This window comes from Perissodus microlepis, chromosome 6 (assembly GCF_051167445.1).
Source record: "Perissodus microlepis isolate ML-2025 ecotype Zambia chromosome 6, ASM5116744v1, whole genome shotgun sequence".
NCBI classification, from domain to species: Eukaryota; Metazoa; Chordata; class Actinopteri; order Cichliformes; family Cichlidae; genus Perissodus; species Perissodus microlepis.
The window spans coordinates 11,537,724-11,556,328 of NC_140466.1; the positions used below are offsets into that span (position 1 = coordinate 11,537,724).

Below are 18,605 nucleotides of genomic sequence, written 5' to 3' on the forward strand. Positions count from 1 at the left end.
TCCTCAATCTTTTGACTAATGGAGAACAATATCCAAAAGGAAATAAAACTCTGTTTAAAATGGGCTTAAGTGATTTTGAAATTTTGACTGTGGTCAACAGATTAAGTAAGAGTGGGTTTCAAAAACAACTTGTACTCTATCATAGGGATAAGCATGAAGTAGAATATACTAGAGGCAAGTTCTGTAGTGGGCTGCAGTAATAGTTTGGTGGATCGTAGAAATATTTTAATAAATTCCTGAACTTCAAACTCATAACTCGGAGTGGGAATCAAGATAACGTCCCACAAATTGTTTGCACATCTGATGCTTACATCAGGTCTGACATTGTTGCAAAAAGAAGGTGGAGAAAACTGTTCAGTTCAGGGGTTGTCGTTGGTGGTGGTGGTGGTTTTTGTTTGTTTGTTTGTTTGTTTGTTTGTTTGTTTGTTTTCAGCTGAACAGATTGGAAATGAATGACTGGATGTGAAAAACGACTTTATTTTCTTCATTTTTAAATGTTAACACAGTAGTAGCACAGCTGTGGAAGAATTTATCCACACACGTCAGTAACGCACCATCTGACAAACTGCTGTTGGAACTCAAGGAGAACAATTAAGAGTGAAAGTTAAGCAAGCTAAATGTAATATGTCTCTTGTAATTTTATTTCCCTTGATTTAATTTGAGAATACTAGAGGGTAATTCTGTGTACTGTAATTAAATCAGCTGTAGAAACTGAAGAAAAGGTAAAGGCTTGCGTACTTGTAGTCAGTTAACAAAGCTGCACGAGTCCATGTGTGTTTACTTGCATAAATGGGTTTATGTCTTACATCCGAATAACATTTTTAAAAACTGTCATCTGCTGCTGCTTCCTGCTGAACGGGCACAGTTCTGACAGCCTGCCTTATCAGCCATCTGTTCTGAAACTGATGGTGAAAATAAACAAATCTTAATGCATGCCAGCATTTCCTTTAGGTTGTCCTCAAGATTTGATAGTTTTTTGCTTTGTGTGCCCTGATTTCTGGCTGTCTACTCCCAATGTGGATAAATCGGGTCGATAGCTGTAGAGGGAACACCTGTCCTCTTCTTCATGAGTCTGAATTTAGACTGTCAAAATTCCATTGGGGTTTTCACTCATCTCTCTAAGCCCTTTTGACAAAATCAGAGTAATGAGTTGTTGTGTAACTGCTGCAAAACTAACAAGTCTACAAGCAAAGTTCTCTCTCATCTTGTCTATTTTTATTTATTAAAAAAAAAAAGAGGTCTCTATAGTAGCTGATGACCTGGAGGTGCTATTACTCCATTAGAAGCTACCTAAAATTGGTTGAAAACTTCATTAGTAACCTCCCTTAATAAGGTTAAAGCAGCAAATGGTTAAAAAGTTGCACTTAATTTGTCTGGACTTTATGTAATAAGGCTAAAGGGGGTCATGCTGCATGGTTGGACAGTCACATCCTCCCAATCAGTAGGGCCACCACAGTGGTCAGCAAAAACGGTTATGTAACTGTCCCTGCAGGTCGCCCAAGGAAAAAATGAGTAGTATGTTAAGTGCAGTGCTGGGCATTGCTAATGACTTGAAGCAGTTCTTTCTGCTAGTTCCATTTCTCTAATGCCAATTATTATTTCTGCTGACGGTGTGAAACTGTGGAAGCACAATAGCCAAGGTTTAGGTAAATCATTGGCTTTGCTGTGCTACTAGAGTTGGGGTAGATAAATACCGAGGTCTGAATAAAGAACCCTGGAGTTCTGTCGGATCACTCAGCCAAAGAACTCGGTGGTCTGCTGACTTCTCTGCTTTTTGTTTAAAAAGGAAGTTCACCATCAGAGCTGTAAAAGAGTACAGACCATCTGTCAATGAGATTCATGCTTCTCACACTTCTCATGTCAGTCCACACCTGAGAACTGGAAGAAAATTCCTTTCTCCACCTCCACTAACACAAAAAACATTTCAACCAGGTGGTTTCAATTCCTGTTCAGTCAGCCAACCCGGACAGAGGTGTTTCCATAACTACTGTACAATCTGGTGCTTTTTACATTTATACAGCCTCATGCAGTGCTCCAACAATACATATTTCTAGAAACAGCTGACAATTCCAGTCATTGTGTCCACAGTTAGGTAATCTAGACAGCAGGAACTCCTCTTTTTCGTCTGAGACTGACAGTCCGACATTCACAATCGTGTGAGGCAGTGATCGACTCGCTGTATGAAATTTAATATTGGATTTAGTGCTTGTGACAGTTTCTACATTTCTGTAGTTTGGCTGCTTAGAAAAAGTTCAGCCAACACACTTGCGTACAGAAAAATCCAACCACACATCATTGAAAGGCGATGATGCTATGCACAGGTTAAAGACTGATTGGTTTTAGCTGAACAGTAAAAGAAATAATCCAAGCAGAGATCTCTAAGAACTGCCCTTTACCATTTTGATGTTTCTGGAGCCAAATATGGCCATATTTAGACTAGAGGATGGAGCTGTGTTTCACAACCTTTTGGATGTACAGCACATATATTTCACATTAGAAAAATCATACGGCACACCAACAAACAAAAATGTCACAAAAGCATATTCATAATTTTTCCCCGTGCACCAGGTATTGCGGAATTGGCTCTGTTTGACCCCAGTATATATTTTTTGGGGGGCTTTATTCTGACCAGTATTCGTGGTAGGTTCTTCATCTGGGTTGGAATTTTCCAGGACCCAGATCAGATCGACTACTTTTCAAATATTTATCTTTTGCAATCGTGCGTCGTCACACAGCGTGTCTATTAGGTCATTTCTTCTTCGTCTTTTTTACTGGCAGTTGGCAACCCATTTAATGATAGCGGGTAGTTGCACTGCCATCTAGTGGAAGAGAATGTAATTGTTCTGCCCGGTACTCACAACGATCACTTGGAGTACTAATCAGGTGGAACCAGATAATCTTCGCACAGTGGTTGGGAAACATTTCGATAGATTACTAAGTTAGCAGTGCTTTATTATAAATATTACTTGTAAACTTAGTTGGCATATAACACGCAAACATGGGTACCTGTAAAGTATTACAAAGTAACTAGGAAAAAAATGTTAGAATTTCATTCATCAAAGTTGAAGAAAGACTTCTTGGATGGCCTGTACCTCATAGAACAGCGGTCCTCAACCCCCGGGCCTCGGACCGGTACCGGTCCGTGAGTCGTTTGGTACTGGGCCGCGAGAGTTGAGGCTCAGGTGTGAAATGTATGGTTTTCAGGGTTTTTATCGGTTTTCAGCGTTATTTTGTTATAGTTTTTATCGTTAACTCGGTTTTCCTGGGTCTTTTCACGTGTGTTATGAATAAATCTTCTTTTTTTCGGTACCGGTACTGGTTTTATTTTGTTGTATTTATCCGCGACACCTTAAAGGCCGGTCCATGAAAATATTGTCGGGCATAAACCGGTCCGTGGCGCAGAAAAGGTTGGGGACCGCTGTCATAGAAGACCATACTATTGGGTAGATAATCCCGTAAAAAAAAATATAAAAATACTCCAAAACGTCTTGATGCGTGATCTAGGGCTGGGCGATATATCGAGTTTTTCAAAAATATCGATATATTTTTATACGAGATATAAGATGTGACAATATCCTTTATATCGATATATACGTTATAATTATAGTTTTGGAGCCATAAGTTTGCCTCTCTTTCGTCCACTTTTGTCTCTACGCAACGTTACTCCGCCTCGCCTCTCCTTCACTGAACACAACTCCCCCTCCTCCCCCATAGCTTCACCTGCAGGCAGCGACAAGATGAACACGGCAAATCTCCGTTAACGAGTTACTGCGCATCGCTCCGTGCGTGGGGCTGGACGGCGTCAACGTGCTAACGAGCTAACCACGCTAACGCCATGCAGCCCACAGGGGCTGCACAGCCTAAAATCCTTTCATTTTCTCAAAAGTTGACAGCGCGCCTTATGTATGAATTCTGGTTGTGCTTGATGACCGTGAACCGATTTTATGTGGAACACGGCGCTCAGCAATCTCTCAAAAAATGTTTTAGTACGACTTTGGTAAGCTACGGAGCTGCACCGCTTGATGGATTGTCGGAGCATTACGGCTACCGAGGAGCCTCGCGTAGTAATACGCACTGTGCTTCAACGTAATATTACCGTATTGTGTGTGTGTGTGTGTATAAGGACCATAAATGGCACCTGAAGCGGATTTCGAACTCCAGGCTGTCAGTCAGGCAGTAGAAGTTGGGAACAGAGCAGCTGTGAAATCTGTCTTTGTTATTATGCTCAGCGTCTGTTAGTTTACATTTTGACTGCACAATTGTGAGCTTTTTGTTATGGACAAAAACAACATACTTTTCTTTTATTTATGGAGCATTATTTTTAATAAATGCTCATAATTTATTTTTGAGTAGTTTTTTTCATGTACATCTATGCTGTATGTTAATAAAAGTGCCTGTGTGACATCTGGGACACAGCTTTGACTAAGAACTCTTTTTGTTCTTACTTTATGGCTTTAAAAAAATATCGAGATATATATCTTATATCGCCATCCAGCTAAAAAATATCGAGATATGAATTTTGGGTCATATCGCCCAGCCCTAGCGTGATCAATCATCCAGGTAAGGAAATCGAGGTACTCTAAAAGTTATTCTCAGGCCTACTTAAGTTACAGTTACTTGTTGATCTAAATAAGCACCGACCAAGCCTAAACATTCCCAATGTTTTCGCACTACCTTGTTCCATATTTATGTTACACTTTTGTAATGTTTTTGATGTGATATTTTGCGTCACTCCCCAAATTCCCAGTAACCAATTGTCATTGGAATGGAATTCAGGCGCAGCACTTAGCAAAAACACATTTAACATGATGTCAGTCTGCACTCGTGTTCTTCTACAGTGACCCATGCTCCCCGGTGTTGACACAGTTGGTGTTTATGCAGATGACATGGATGTCTATCAAAGGCAAACCGTGTCCCTCAGGCCTCCTGCTGCTTGGTGTAGCCGCTATTACAGTACAGAGGCACAGCCTAGTCTCTATGTTGGAAACTGCTGACCGCTGTGACCTAGAACACACACTGAGACCAGTGCAATTGCTCATACATGCACAATAATGAGTTCTAAATGAGCCACATCCAGTGATGGCCAGGGTACTACTGGGAAATGGTAGTGAAGGGATAATTAAAGTACACTCTTAAACGTTTGTGAAAGAAGAGGGGGGGAAACATTTACAATTTCCTTTGTAAGGAAGCTGGTTAGATACAAGGTCAGGGACGTCTCAGTATAAACTCCTAAAAGCATGGAAAGTAAAACAGTCACCACAGCCAGCCATGATATTTGACAGATAATTCAATTAAAAGTACTCTAAAGTTATCAACAGCACAAAAACAGTGCAGCGGTCCAATTCAGTGACTTGAATTACTGAAGGTGTGGCCTTCTAGATAGCAATTTACACGTGTCAGGTGAAGCAGTCATGCCCCTAACTTTAAGCATCAACTGGATCCAAATTGGTGAATAATACAGAAAGGCACCTCTTCGTGGACTTGAGTAAATTCACTAGAGACCCAAATCAATTTTTGTACCAGACTATAAAAATATTACATTCATGCATGGAGTTGGGTATTTTAATCGCAAATTCTTTGGGGATCAATTGGCTTTTGAGAGCAGCCTCAAGTGGCTGTTTTCAGCCCCTAAGACTGCTTAATCTAGACTCCAGAACTCGTCTGGTTCTTTGTCTTGTTCTTCGACCTAGTTTAACACATTGTGACCATTCCTGATGGAGGTCCATGAGACATTTCAGATTTTAGCTTAATTAAATGTCTTTTTTGTTTGGATTTTTGGGAGTATGTTAAATTACTCAGATGGGATAATGAAAAGGCTTCAGGCTTGAGGGGGAAAAAGTAGACTTCATTACTTTATTGTGAGAGCTGTCTACCTTTGATTTTAGGTTTGTTTCACTCATTCCTGGCTAATTTGCTGTATTTGTATTTCAGGATTACAGACTTCATAAGCGCACAATGAGTAAATGTTTAAACCAGTGCGTGCATCAGCCTCTGTGTCAGATGTCCTCACCACAGACTCGCAATGTGGCTCAGTTTTACTGAACTTGGAGGTAGAAAGTTTTAAAAAAAAAAAAAAAAAAAAAAGTTTTTGTTTGTTTTTGTCCTAGTTGGCGAGACGTCATCACCTCGGCCAGTCCCCAAAAAGGTAAGAAATTTGACATCAGCATGCACCATTTAAGCTTCTGCACAAGCTTTCGCAACACCTGTTCACTGCATAAACACCACAGCGCTGCTTTGAGTATTATTTTACAACAGAACAGAGGATGGTGAATAAAGTCTTAAATGTAGTGTTGAGTGAAATGGAAAGTTCTTAGTTTTTTTCGGTCTGTAGTCCAGATGCCTCCACCCTCCTCTATGGTTTTATCAAGGACAAAGGGAGGTACATGGAGTGTAATACTGAAAGGTTTGTGGAGAGCCTTGACTTAGTAACACAGCTTTGGTCAGTGGTAAACTTGTGGCCAGAGTTTTTATGTGCTCAAAGTCATTCTGTTGAGAAAAAAGCACCAGACATTTCCCTTCTGCAAAGTAGCTCAAATTTTAATCGCCTTTAATGTGTATTTAGGCTGTTAACGCGTAGTCTGCTTCCACTTTTGGTGACTGATATTTTTAAGCCTATTTGTCACTCTTGTTTTTCTGCTCCAGTGCAATTTTAAGTCAGTACCAGCTTTATAGTGGAGACCTTGTGTTTATTTTACTTCCATTAGGAGTTTTAAAATCTTACAACTAATAAGGATGATTGCATAGGCTACAGTGCTAAAGCTTTTGCACTTTTTATGACGTGGCGCGATTTCTTTTAGTTTGTAACCAATATTAATGAATCTTTTATGAATTTTATTTCCCGACAAACACAGTTGTTGTTTTTTTTTTAACATATACAACTGTCTACATACCTGGACACACATTAGAAACTTTTCTGGTTTTGTGCAGATTTTCCAGTTCAAAACCTCAAATATGATTCCTGGTTATAAATAAAGCTCGTGGTTGGTGGTTGCCGTTCTTCTGTTTTCAAATGATAGTCCTAATGTCCAAGAATTTTGTTATCTCGAATAAACTTCCACTGTCCACAGAAGCCCACAGAACCCTTTTCCACTGCAAAGTGGGTTTTGTTCAGTTTGGCCAATAATTCTTCAGGATGTTTGACCATCTTCAGAATTTGAAACTACAAAGCTTTTTTCCAAGTCTTCTGATGGAAGCATCGTGTGCCTGTCCCCTGTAGTTTGAGTTTGTGGGTGCCATATGGCAGTATTGCTTTTAGTTTGAAAGCCAATCCTGATTCAATAGTCACCTAATGCAGCTGTGTCACAGAAACACAATAACTACATTGTGCCTGCGGATGTTTTCACTGATGTTGAAAACATTTTTGAATCTTTAATATTTATTCTTAAGTAAGGAAACCTTGATGCAGTTAATTATTTGGTAACTGACAAACTAGAATTCATTCAATTCTAGGAATTTGACAGTAGTGGATTGGATATCAGTCTGATACTTGCCCAGAAAGCTGGATATTGGTGACATGAGATGATCCGTGATCTGATCTATTCATTTGAGTTCTTTATTCTGTATCTATGTCATCACCCAAAGCTGATGTAATGTGGAGGAAACTAACAGCAGAGCAGCAGCACTTCTGCTGCTCCTAAAGATATTATTGGATCAGAGCCAGTAAAAGCTGATTCCAGTCATCCATACGTAAGACAACATTTTTTGTGTTTCTTGTTAATTATATTTAAAACAATTTCTTTTGGCTCAGCACTGTAACACTGTTGATCTGTAGTATGTTTGTGACTCATTGAATTTTAGGGAACTCCCATGAGTTTGATCTCCTAGCCACAGCCTGATTCTTTCCTATTTGATAAATGAAAGGATCTTTTTCTGTGTTTACAGCAGCGGTGTGCTTTGTGCTTTCTGTTTTGGGCCGTTGACGTACGAGTGACACAAGATCTCCCTCCTCTCACTCACTCCTATTTCACTCTGTATGTCTTTACTTGATCTGTCTCTCGTTATGCACCTCGGTCTTGTCTTACCCTGTCGCTCTCCCTCTTTCTCTGTCAGATATTTTTAAAGGATCTCTCTCAGACGTAGTTGCCCACAGTTTGTAAGGTCAGAAGAAGTCAGTGTAGCTCTGATTGCTGGTGTGTCTCAAAGTGTTACATACCAAGTCGTCTGCTGCTAAGATCTTAAGTGACACTAGCACTTGTGTCTGGTTCTTTAATTCCTGTATGAGAACATTTCAGGTCCCAGCAAATTTAACTGCAGACACAAAAGTACTTTAGAGTCTGTGCTTATGTCTGAGCACTGCTGGAGCACTGCTTTTTGATAATATTATCCACTATTATCCTTCTAATATACATTTTCTTTTACATTAGTTTTACCAAACCCATATTCAATGTCCAAGCAACATTTGTTTTGCATTAAAATTTGTTAAAAAAAAACAAACCCCAGTTGGGATAGCTCTTTTTTTTTTCATTCCAATAATTCTCTTGTACCAACTGATTTATTATTGTTCTTGACAAGGATTCAGCTCCAGTGGGAATCCGTTGCTGACAGCTTTGTGATTTGGACATATTTGCCATTTAAAGTGCAAACTGCAGCTAAGCCATCTGGCTAAGCTTCTAATGCTCCATTTATAAATTATACCACAATAGAAAGTGGATTAACTGCTGTCGATGTAATCCTTTAATGAGTTTCGTAGTGCTTTCTGCGATTTTGTTTATCCTGCAGCAGGAATTCAGAAGTAATATACACTATTGAACTGTATTAAGCATCTTTGTAATTGCATTTTCATGTAATAATGAATCTGTTAATCAAACAAGGCTGTGGCCTTGGAATACTGGCATATTCTAACGAGTAAATATGGCAAACGTGTGGCAAAATTACAAAATGTCACTGTTCTGTATGTTCTTGCTGCTGAGAAGACATAAGCGACAATCAGCTTGCCTTTGACGTATTTATCATCAGAGGTTTTTGGGGCCTCCCAGCTTTGAGGGGGAAAAACGCAGCTTTTCCATTCTGCTAAGAGAGCAGTGATGTAATAAGGGATGATGAAGATAATTTAAAAAATAATTCAGCGATGTTACAGCACACCACAGACGAGCTATGAGAGACACTAGCATCGTTTAAATTCTTGCAAACGTTAATAGAGGCTGTTGTGAAATGGGTGCACAACAATGTGGTAAATAAACTTAAAGAAAATGATTTTAATTAATATTTCTTGTTCTTCATTTGACTTGTGTACAGAAACTTTAATGCCTTGATAACTTTTTATCTGTCCTGACTCTTTGTAAACCAGTATAATATGACTGTTTCTATGAGTGGCTGAAAGTCATAGAAACAGTTGGCATCTCCTAATAGTCGAGGTCTTTGTAACAACAATGACAGAAGTATAAAACCCGAGCTGCCCAATGACAGTGAGAGTGTCAGCACAGAAAGGTTGATAAGCGAAGTAGCTCAAAAAATGAAGCACAAGACCCGAGTATTTATAGGAGCAGTAATGCTAAGACTGAAAGTGTGGACATGGATTGACCAGTGTGCTGTAAATGGCACTCGTCTCCAGCAACATTTGATCTAAAAACATTTTTGAAGATTGGCTCCCATTTCTTCCTTTAGATTTCCTTCAGTAAAGCGTGTGCGGTGTTCAGACGTGGCTGTGGTGCCTCACCCTGATCACAACGTGCACTGTGATATGTTAGTCCTAGGTGATGAGGACAGTGCAGTGCTTTGCTTAGTTCTACATTCTCTTGTTTTGGAAAGCCTTGGTTCACTGTCCAAGGATCTTGTTATTGCCCACTAAGGTTCAGGGAAGAATATACAGCGATATGGTTTAACAGCCTAACTTGTAGTTTTGTAGTTTTAGTTAATAAAAATTGATCCAAAAACTGGCAAGACATATACACAGACACTTGCATTTCATTTACATTATTAGAATTTACATTTAAATCCATCTACTTTTAGGCAAGAGTGCTGTAATCATGTCTGATATTAAGTCAGCCTAACATTTCTGCAAACTATATTGTAGACGTCAAAATGAAAATGTATGTATTTTTTTTTTTTTTTTTTTTTTTTTTTTAAATTTGGAGTAAACAACACTTTTCTTGCTCTTATTTAAAAACCGTATGGTGATACATTTCCTTAAAGATGGACAAAGTTGACGACACACATCCATCCAACTTCTTCCATTATTTCGGACACTTTCCCAGTCAAAGACAAGTCCAAACACATGCTAAGCTGGGTTGAGTTTAGAAAAAACTCCGTGAATCTTCAGGATTAAGGAGGTTTGAATTATATGATTTTAACAATTCTCACTGCAGAGATGGCCAGCTGTTCTAAACCTGCAAGCATTCAACCCAAGATGGATTTTATAGATGGTGGAAATTAAAAACCCATGCAGTTCTTGAACTTTCAGGGAGAGTCTTTGTTGGAAATCACAAAAGGCTGGGCATATCTGACATGGATAATGATATAATGATGTTCAACCCAGCCCTACAGCATAGCGGGGCAGAGCTTACTACAATCCTCTTCCTTTGGTGGAACTGTGTATTGATTTTTAAGGTGCTTGAATAGGTTTTGAAGTTGAGTGAAAAGACATTGTTGTAGTAGGTAAGAGATGCATTTTTTTTCCTCCCTGTGGTGGCTGCACTGTCTTTCGGCATGGACAGATTTGTGATGACCAGGTTTAACAGTATTAATCAAAATGGTCTTTCCAAGGACTTGACACGCTGATTTATGGCTATGAACTGTTTTAATTAGAATCAGAATGGGTGTCTCCCTGATGAATAACAGCTGTCTCTTCTGTGACTCATAAGTCCTGACAGCAGCCAGAGGAGTTGGTTGTTTTACTTTGTGTTTGTGCCTGTGCCTGATTGTGCATGTGCTCTATTTGAATTGTTTCACAGCCAAATTTGATATGATTCGATAACCTCTGCTTCTTTTTTTTTTCTTTCTTTCTTTTTGGCTAGTTTTGCTCAGATGGAAGAACGGGGGTCTGGCCTGGTCTGGTAGCTGTAAATGATCAGATTTATGGATGTCTGTTTGTGTGCCATGGTTTTGTGGTGCAGATCTCTGGTTTAGAGCCACATGATGGGTCTTGTAATCATCAGTCACATCCCAATGAAACGCAGGCTGGGAGTATGCGGCCACATCTTGACCGCATGCACAAATGCACATAGGAAATACAAATTGGCTGCCATCAAGTTCTTCATTATTTTGCTCGTATAGATACAAAAGCAGATATTTCGCTAAGCATATAATGCATAGTCACAAACTGACACAAGTTCTGCTTTCAGCACTGGTGGCCTGTGGGGCTTTTGTAGTGCAACAAACAACCGCTTTGTGCTTTGCAAGGATGGGAAAGTAGGAGCGCACTGACGCGCACTTAAAAACACAAACACACATTCGTGCACGAGCACGCTCGCACATTGTGTCAAAGGCAGGGTGCAGTTCTGTCGTGCACAATAGGCTGTTTCATTAGAGCCCCCTCATGACACTAGAGCAGAAAATGGACTTGCAGTAAAGGGCAGATGAGGAGTCGGGAGTGTTACAGCTCAGCGCTCTGAGGTTGACATGACCTGACAGTGGTCAGGTCCATATCGGATAGATGGCTTCACTGACCTGACAGTCGATTGTAAATGGAAAAATGCGTCATAAAATACTTTGTGTGTGTGTCTTGATTAATAGATTTGATAAACAGATGCATTAGCAGTCCTCTTGACCTTACTTGACTGGTAGCTTCCATCTTTTGTAAAATCATGTAAATTCCAGTGCTTCTAAATTGGGGGCTCTCAATGTTTTGAAGCCTGTATAGCCACCAGTGTGTTTCAATAGTAAATAGTTTTTTAATCATTAGTTTGGTGGCTGTTGCTTTTCTACTTGTACAGCTGTATTTGTCAGTGTAATTGAGGGTCATTCTGCTGTGATTGCTAGAACAGAAGTAATATAAGAGAATGCTCCCTTGGTCTGCTTCTGTGGTGATTTTGTGTACCACGAAGCGTGGGTGGATGAAATGTATAGTACTGCATGTGGTCTTTGTTATGCTGCTGGACTTAGAAGATCTAGTACCAGGGGTTTCTATTTCTTTGCCCTAGTTCTGTTTTTGAAGTGGATTTGGTAAACAGTCAGATACTTTACATCTCTCTCATCTGAAACTTTTTGTTTTATTCTTTGCACTGAACAAGGAGCGGATCTCCAAGCTGACTCTTAAATGTTAGAATATTTTGCTTTTACAGGGTACAAATGTAGAGAATTACATTACTACAACTGGCTATAAAAGTACACCTTCCAAAGATTGTGTGGGTTTTTTTTTTTTGTTTGTTTTTTTTTACAAGCCGGTCCATCCAATAGGCTCAAATGTAGAGGGCAGTGATAGCCACAATTACATTGTCCACAACAGAGCCGTACTCTTAAGTCATCATTAGTGTTGGTCAAGTTACTTGAAAAAAGCAATCAGTAACTAATTACTGATTACTACCCCAAAAAAGTAATCCCGTTACTTTACTGATTACTTATTTTCAAAAGTAATTAATTACTTAGTTAGTTACTTTTTAAAAATACGACTTACAACCTGAATAGGTGATAAAGCCCAATTCTACTTTTTCTGCATAATCCATCATACAAAATGTAATCAAATGGAAAAGTCTCTTTTTAAAACTTGTTTTATTAGTTTTAATCTTTTAACTTTATGTGTCAAACAAAAATTAAATTATATGCAACATTCTCTGACTGGAAGACATTTGTTTAACATTTAAACTAATTTCTGCACATTCCAGCACATAAAATAAAATATTTTTTTGTGTTTACACTCAGTCTTTCAAATAAATGCAAGTAAAACACAGCAGAAAATAAATAAAATCAAAGACTAGCAGTCCTGTTGCTCTATTTTCACCTGTAAAGCAGGAGTGGCGTAGGCGGAGGTTTGCCCTGGTGCAGGTGTGCCGCAGCGGTCAGTTGAAGACTCTGCGAGTTTCTCTCTGAATTTCCCATTACGTCGTAGCGCACTCGGTGCTTGCAAGTCGCTTGAAGTTAAGGGTTTTTTTTTCGCTGTAAAAAGAAGTTTCCTTCCCACGCAGTGAACAGCGGACGCTAATGTTTTTGTCACTTTTTATGGAATCAAACTCAAAATAAGGTCAGTACTTCCACGCTTTAAACGCTGCATGCTCATACTCTCTCCCGCACTCGATATAGCACACAGCTGTTGCCACGAGCGTCGCACTCGCTTACGTCATTGTCATGAGACACTCTCGCAAGAAATACCGTTTTTGCAATAGTAATCCCTTACTTTACTCGTTACTCGAAAAAAGTAGTCGGATTACAGTAACGCGTTACAAGTAATGCGTTACTGCCCATCTCTGGTCATCATACATAAAACATCTGAAAGTGTTCAATCCAGTTTTTTTTGTTTGTTTTGTTTTTTTCCAATAGCTCATCCGAAATTAATTTACAATGTGGGACAGATTTTAAAATGAAATAAAATAAGAGGTTGTTTTTATTGAATATTTTTGTTACTAAATCTGGCTGCTGGCAGTGGAAATGTGCCGTGGAGTGGGTGTTGTAAGTAACGATGTTTGGCAGTGATTTGTGTTTGTCTGAATCTCTCCCTTCGTGTCGCCGTTTAAGTCAGACTTGAAGGCTGGGCCTCTCAGTCCTTTCAGTTATGGCTGAGATCTGCTTCATGTCAAAACTGCTCCCTCTGGACCGCACTGGGAGATGGAATTAAATTGTAATATTTTCCAGCATATATTACATTTTGTGGGTGTTTTTGCTATAGCTCACTTTTTTTTTTTTTTGACAACATGTTAAAGTAATTTAACATGTTGCGTAATTTCTTCGCATGGTAGTAGTATGTGTTTAACCGATCTGGTCTGTTAACAACATAGCTTTAGTGCTATTCTAAGAAGTCGATTAAACTGAGGTTCACGCTGTGGAGTTCAAGCCCCCGTTAAAATATATCTTTTGACCGTAATATGCACCTCCTGACCTTGTGCCAGACGCGGACTCATTAGTGAGTCACCATGTTTACTCCTGTCACATGATGTTGCAGTCAACCCAGGGAACTAAAGGAGCCCCCCTCCCCCAGTCCCTCCCCCACATAGACCAAGAGTCTCCACACCTCATTCAGGGGGAGAAGGTCGTCTCAGGACACGGTTCATCTGAGTCTGTGAACAAACAAGGAAAAAATACATCTGGGTGATTAATAAAGCAGAGTGCCTGGGGCCTATTTGTCAGGTTTAATTATAACAGTTATGAGACAAAAGTAATATTTTACTAATGAATAATTTATTAAAGGGTGCCGACCGTATATGGCTAAAAGAGAAGAAACTTCATTGGCTTCTTAGGAGATTATTTTATGTTAAGCGATTATGCTGCTGACACTTGTATCAGCCCTTTCTATGCTTCATTTTCTTGCCTTTGAAAACAGTCATACACAGACATTATTTTCCACTGTAGATGGCAGCTTTCTGCATTAATTACCCGAGTCGTTTGACAACACGTGCCTCATATTTTGCTACGGCATACACAATAAATCCCTGTAATAGTCACTGCTTCGCTTTTTCTCAGCCATGCTTTATTTCTAATGTTGGACACAAGCCAGTAGACCACTGCAGACTCTGCAGGTGAATCCTTGCACTTCCTCTGGGTTTTTCAAGGGATTTAAGCTTGCGTCAGCACTTGCGTTGCTTGGGTATCCTCCTGGGTTTGCAGGGAGTAGAATGGGTTTATTTACTCAAGTTAAATTCTGGGGAGAGAGGTTCACTTTTTTTCCTTCTCTCTTTTTCTAGGCGTTTAATCTGATTTATATCCATACTTTGTACTTGTTTGAAAAGAATGCATTCTTATTACATTCAAAGAATTTCTTTGTGATGCTTTAGTTATGCCAGTAGTTTGTACAGCCCTTGGCCAAAACTGTGTTGTTTTCGATGAGGAAATGCTGCATATTAGTCACATGTAGCAGTGGAAAGAACTGCTGATCATATCCAAGAATCATTTATTGTGGCTCAAGATGGAACAAATGGCAAATATGGCATTCCAGTGCAATGTCAGCAGTGTTCTCAAATGCAAAATAGTGGTCCAGATTAGAGAGGATGAAAAATCCTGAGCGTAAAGCTTAAGGATACTGGCGGTGGACCTCTGATTTTGATGTTGGCAGGAAAAAATGGTGCCTATTTACTTCGATACCATCAGCAGGTTTGTGACAAAATTGTTAGTAGGAGGAGAGTACTGTCTGTTTCCTCTTTCTCTGCTTATCAAACAGTTGCTGTTAATGAGCTTTACATGTACTGTGACAAAGTGAGGTATACTTTGTTTCTCCCTTTTCCTTTAAATGTAGATGGAGCCCTTGAAATGTGTCTCATCTATGCTCAGTCAGTGAGGTGAACTATTAGGATCATGGACATTCATGTAAACGCGCTTAGCTGTCTGGTGGTCGAGTCTGCAGTTCTGAGCTGAGGAATATTATGTGCTAAATCAAGATTAATGGACTGATACTGACAGTCAAGCAATGTAGCGTTGGTCAGTTTATATGCACAGATGACAGGTGTGCAAACACAGATACACACCAGCCTAGATTTACACCTTTATTGCCATGTTAGAGCCGTTCATGCTGCTTTACTCATGAGTGCTTAGTAGCAAAATAGCATTCACAGAACTAGCCATCAATCCCATAAATAAGGTAGACGTGTGCCCCTTTTTTACCTATGGAGACTGCCGGGTCCTTACACAAGTGTTCAGCTCCCGCTGTGTTGTTTATTTTGTGTCCAGTCTGAGAAGGTTGTGGTGATGGATGTGTGGCTTATTGTGAGAAACATGTAGTTTTAACAAATACATGTATGAGGCGTTCATTGCAGAGAAATGAATGCTGAAAATGTTTCTGCCACATGAACCAGTTTAAACACACTACTCCTTAAAAATAGTTTCCAGTGTGGGGATTCACTGCTTTCAGCCGCGAGCGATTGATCCGCTCGTCCGAGGCACAGTTTGACAAACGTAAAACCACACTCACCGCACAGACCAGCAGAGCAAGCAGGGAATCCCTGCCACAGAGACTGACAGCTGCATATACAGTAGCTTGCTGGAGCTTTTTCTCCCATAAATCCCATGCTCTCTGCTCGAATAATTGATTTCAAATTGATTTATAGGCTCAACTGGCTCATTTGCTTCTTGTGCTGGTATGGACTTATATTTTTGTTTCCTATAATTATTGCCTCCTTGGTTTGCCAGCAATAAGGCCAAGGTTTTACCCTCCAAATGGAAGCATTTTCCACAGAAGCACCAATTAAATATTCATTTGGATTTGTTTGTTTCTCTGACAAACCATAAATTAGATACCCCAACAATTTCCTATACATGATGGAAGTTGGAATGTCACACGAGGCCCATTTTAGCATTGCTGTGCAGTCCTTAGAATACGTCTCATGCATGATGCTTTTCCACAATATATATCTTAATAATGAAAGTCTTTAAAGGGACAGATTAAGCGTTTCCTGATTTTTATGTCATATGATCACTTTTAACCATTTAAGTGCAAATAATCCCCATGACCCCAAAACTCAGGTTTTAGACTGCTTTAAGTGCACTTTATGATGTGACTGAGCGGCTATCACAAATATGGCCAACATGGCTCGCCAACCTGCCAGTCAAACTTTCTGAGGAGTATCCATTTAAGAGGAAGTTAAATGGATACTCTTATACTTCTATTAAATCATTGCAACCATAGAAGTACAAATGAAACAATAAAGTCAGGAGATAAATGTTTTTGATAAAGAATAAACTGCACAACAGTTCAGTGTTTTGAACTGTCAATCATGCAAAGCTAAAATAATTGCGACGAAAAGGAGCATAATGGTTCCGTTTTAAAGATCTGTTGTGTGCAGTACATGGGAATGCAAGTGCTCAGTGCAACAGATTCTTCACAGTCACGGAAGTCAGGATAGTGTGAAGGTTAAGATGAGTCCTCATTTGCATGGATAACCCTGCCAGGGTGAAGTCAGAACATGAGCGGTGCAGGCGCAGTACTTGTTGTTGTTGTTGTTGTTAACATCTCTCTCTGTCTGTGTTCGTCATCATTAAATATTAAGGCTTTTACTTGCTATCCAACTATTCATTTAAAAGCCAAGGACCGATTTGGCACATTATTGTATTTCTAAACTAAAAAGCCATTTCTAAATGGCAGCTCCTCCCTCCTTTCTTTATATGATCAAATGCTCCTCCAAACTCTTTTGTGTCAAAGGAGATTCCTCACATGAGGAGGCAGTTGAGCTGCTATCGGAGCAAGTGCTGGATGTCATCAGGAGGATTAATGAGGAGGGAGGGACTGTGTAGTGCAGGAAGGGGGAAGATTTGGCAACACTGGAAGTATAGGAGAGAGTCATTTGTGAATTAAAAAATAAATACAAATTAGTGTTTTAATAAGTTTCAAGGAAGTTAAATGGGGACTGTGAGGAGGAAAAATGGAAGGAGTGAGCTTAATTTATTGCACAACCATCTAAAGTATCCGTCTTATGCATTACTCACTTTGTTATCAAGTTCCAGTCTATACAAATGTTTGAAAGAAGGAATGGCTAAAAAAAAACACCTTTTGGAGGTCTTGGACCTTTTTCACAAAAGATCTCTGAAGCACCCCTGGGGGCGAATGACCCTGTCATCTCCCCCCTCCCCCCTTCCACATTCAACCCCTCCGTCACTATCAGCCTCCTGCTGAATTCACAGAGCCCCCTTCTCTCTGCATGCTGGCCAGTCCTCTGCAGCTCCTGCAGCAGATGCGTCGTATTTTCTGCCAGATGTACCAGAGTGCGTCCTGCTTAAGTAGAGAAGAAAGAGCAACTCCAGGAAGGGGGGGAAAGATGCTGTAGGAGGAGCGTGAAAGAAAGAGGGCAGACGACGCAACAGTTTTACACTGCATTCGGTTTCAATGGGAGAGGCGTGTTAGAGAGAGGGAGAGCAGTAGCGGCAGCATACTCGCTGTAGCGCAGGTGGATCGCAGCTGTCTGAAGAAAAAGATTTGGCGGAAGCAGGTTTGTACTGAAGATTCTCCACAACTGTAGCTTTTTATTCCGTGTTTTGTGCACATCTTTGTATTTTCTGTGACTGAACGGATGCTGTGTTCCCCTTCGTAAGAGTGGCTGTATCACTGCTGTCCCTTCATGTTTCTGCTCTGCAGTTCTGTCATTCCCTAGAGCTGACCGCAGCAAAGGAAAGTGTGCGCATCAGTGTTAAACTCGTGTTTTTGTTTCATTTTTTTCTTTTTAAGTTGAGGCATGCACTGTCCTTCTTGGTATCTTGTTCACAAAAGTTCATTACACATTAGGAAGTTTACGAGGGATTCAGAGACTTGTCTGGCATGCTAAATGAAATAGCAGAGGCCCGATTCCCTCCTTTCAAATTGGGAGTTCTTTTACTGCGGAGAAGAATAGAGCTGGGAGCTTTGAATGCACCCGAGATGGCTTTCTGTGTGCTTAAGAGAGGTGCCGCCCTCTCAAGTGTCAGCATGCTTATGGGAAGGTGGTAGGGGGTAGGTTCATGTGCTTGTAGTTTGTAGAGGGGGCTGGGAGTTTTGCATCTGGGCTGTATTGATAAGGCGTGAGTTATTACCTTGGTCTCTTACATAATATGAAATTTTA

The 18,605-nt window shown here is 40.0% G+C and overlaps 1 protein-coding gene across 3 annotated transcripts in view; it reads left to right on the forward strand.

Annotated features, from left to right (window-relative positions):
* The window catches only part of add3a (adducin 3 (gamma) a), a 105,662-nt gene that overhangs the window by 13,706 nt on the left and 73,351 nt on the right, over positions 1-18,605 (forward strand). Inside the window, exon 2 of one of the 3 annotated variants that reach the window (XM_084930784.1) lies at positions 6,108-6,145. The exons of 1 other annotated variant lie outside the window; for it this stretch is intronic. The gene's annotated coding sequence lies outside the window, so the exon portion shown is untranslated. Of the gene's footprint in view, positions 1-6,107; positions 6,146-17,530; positions 18,000-18,605 lie in introns of those variants that run through there. One more of the 3 variants, XM_084930783.1, reaches the window with a different exon arrangement.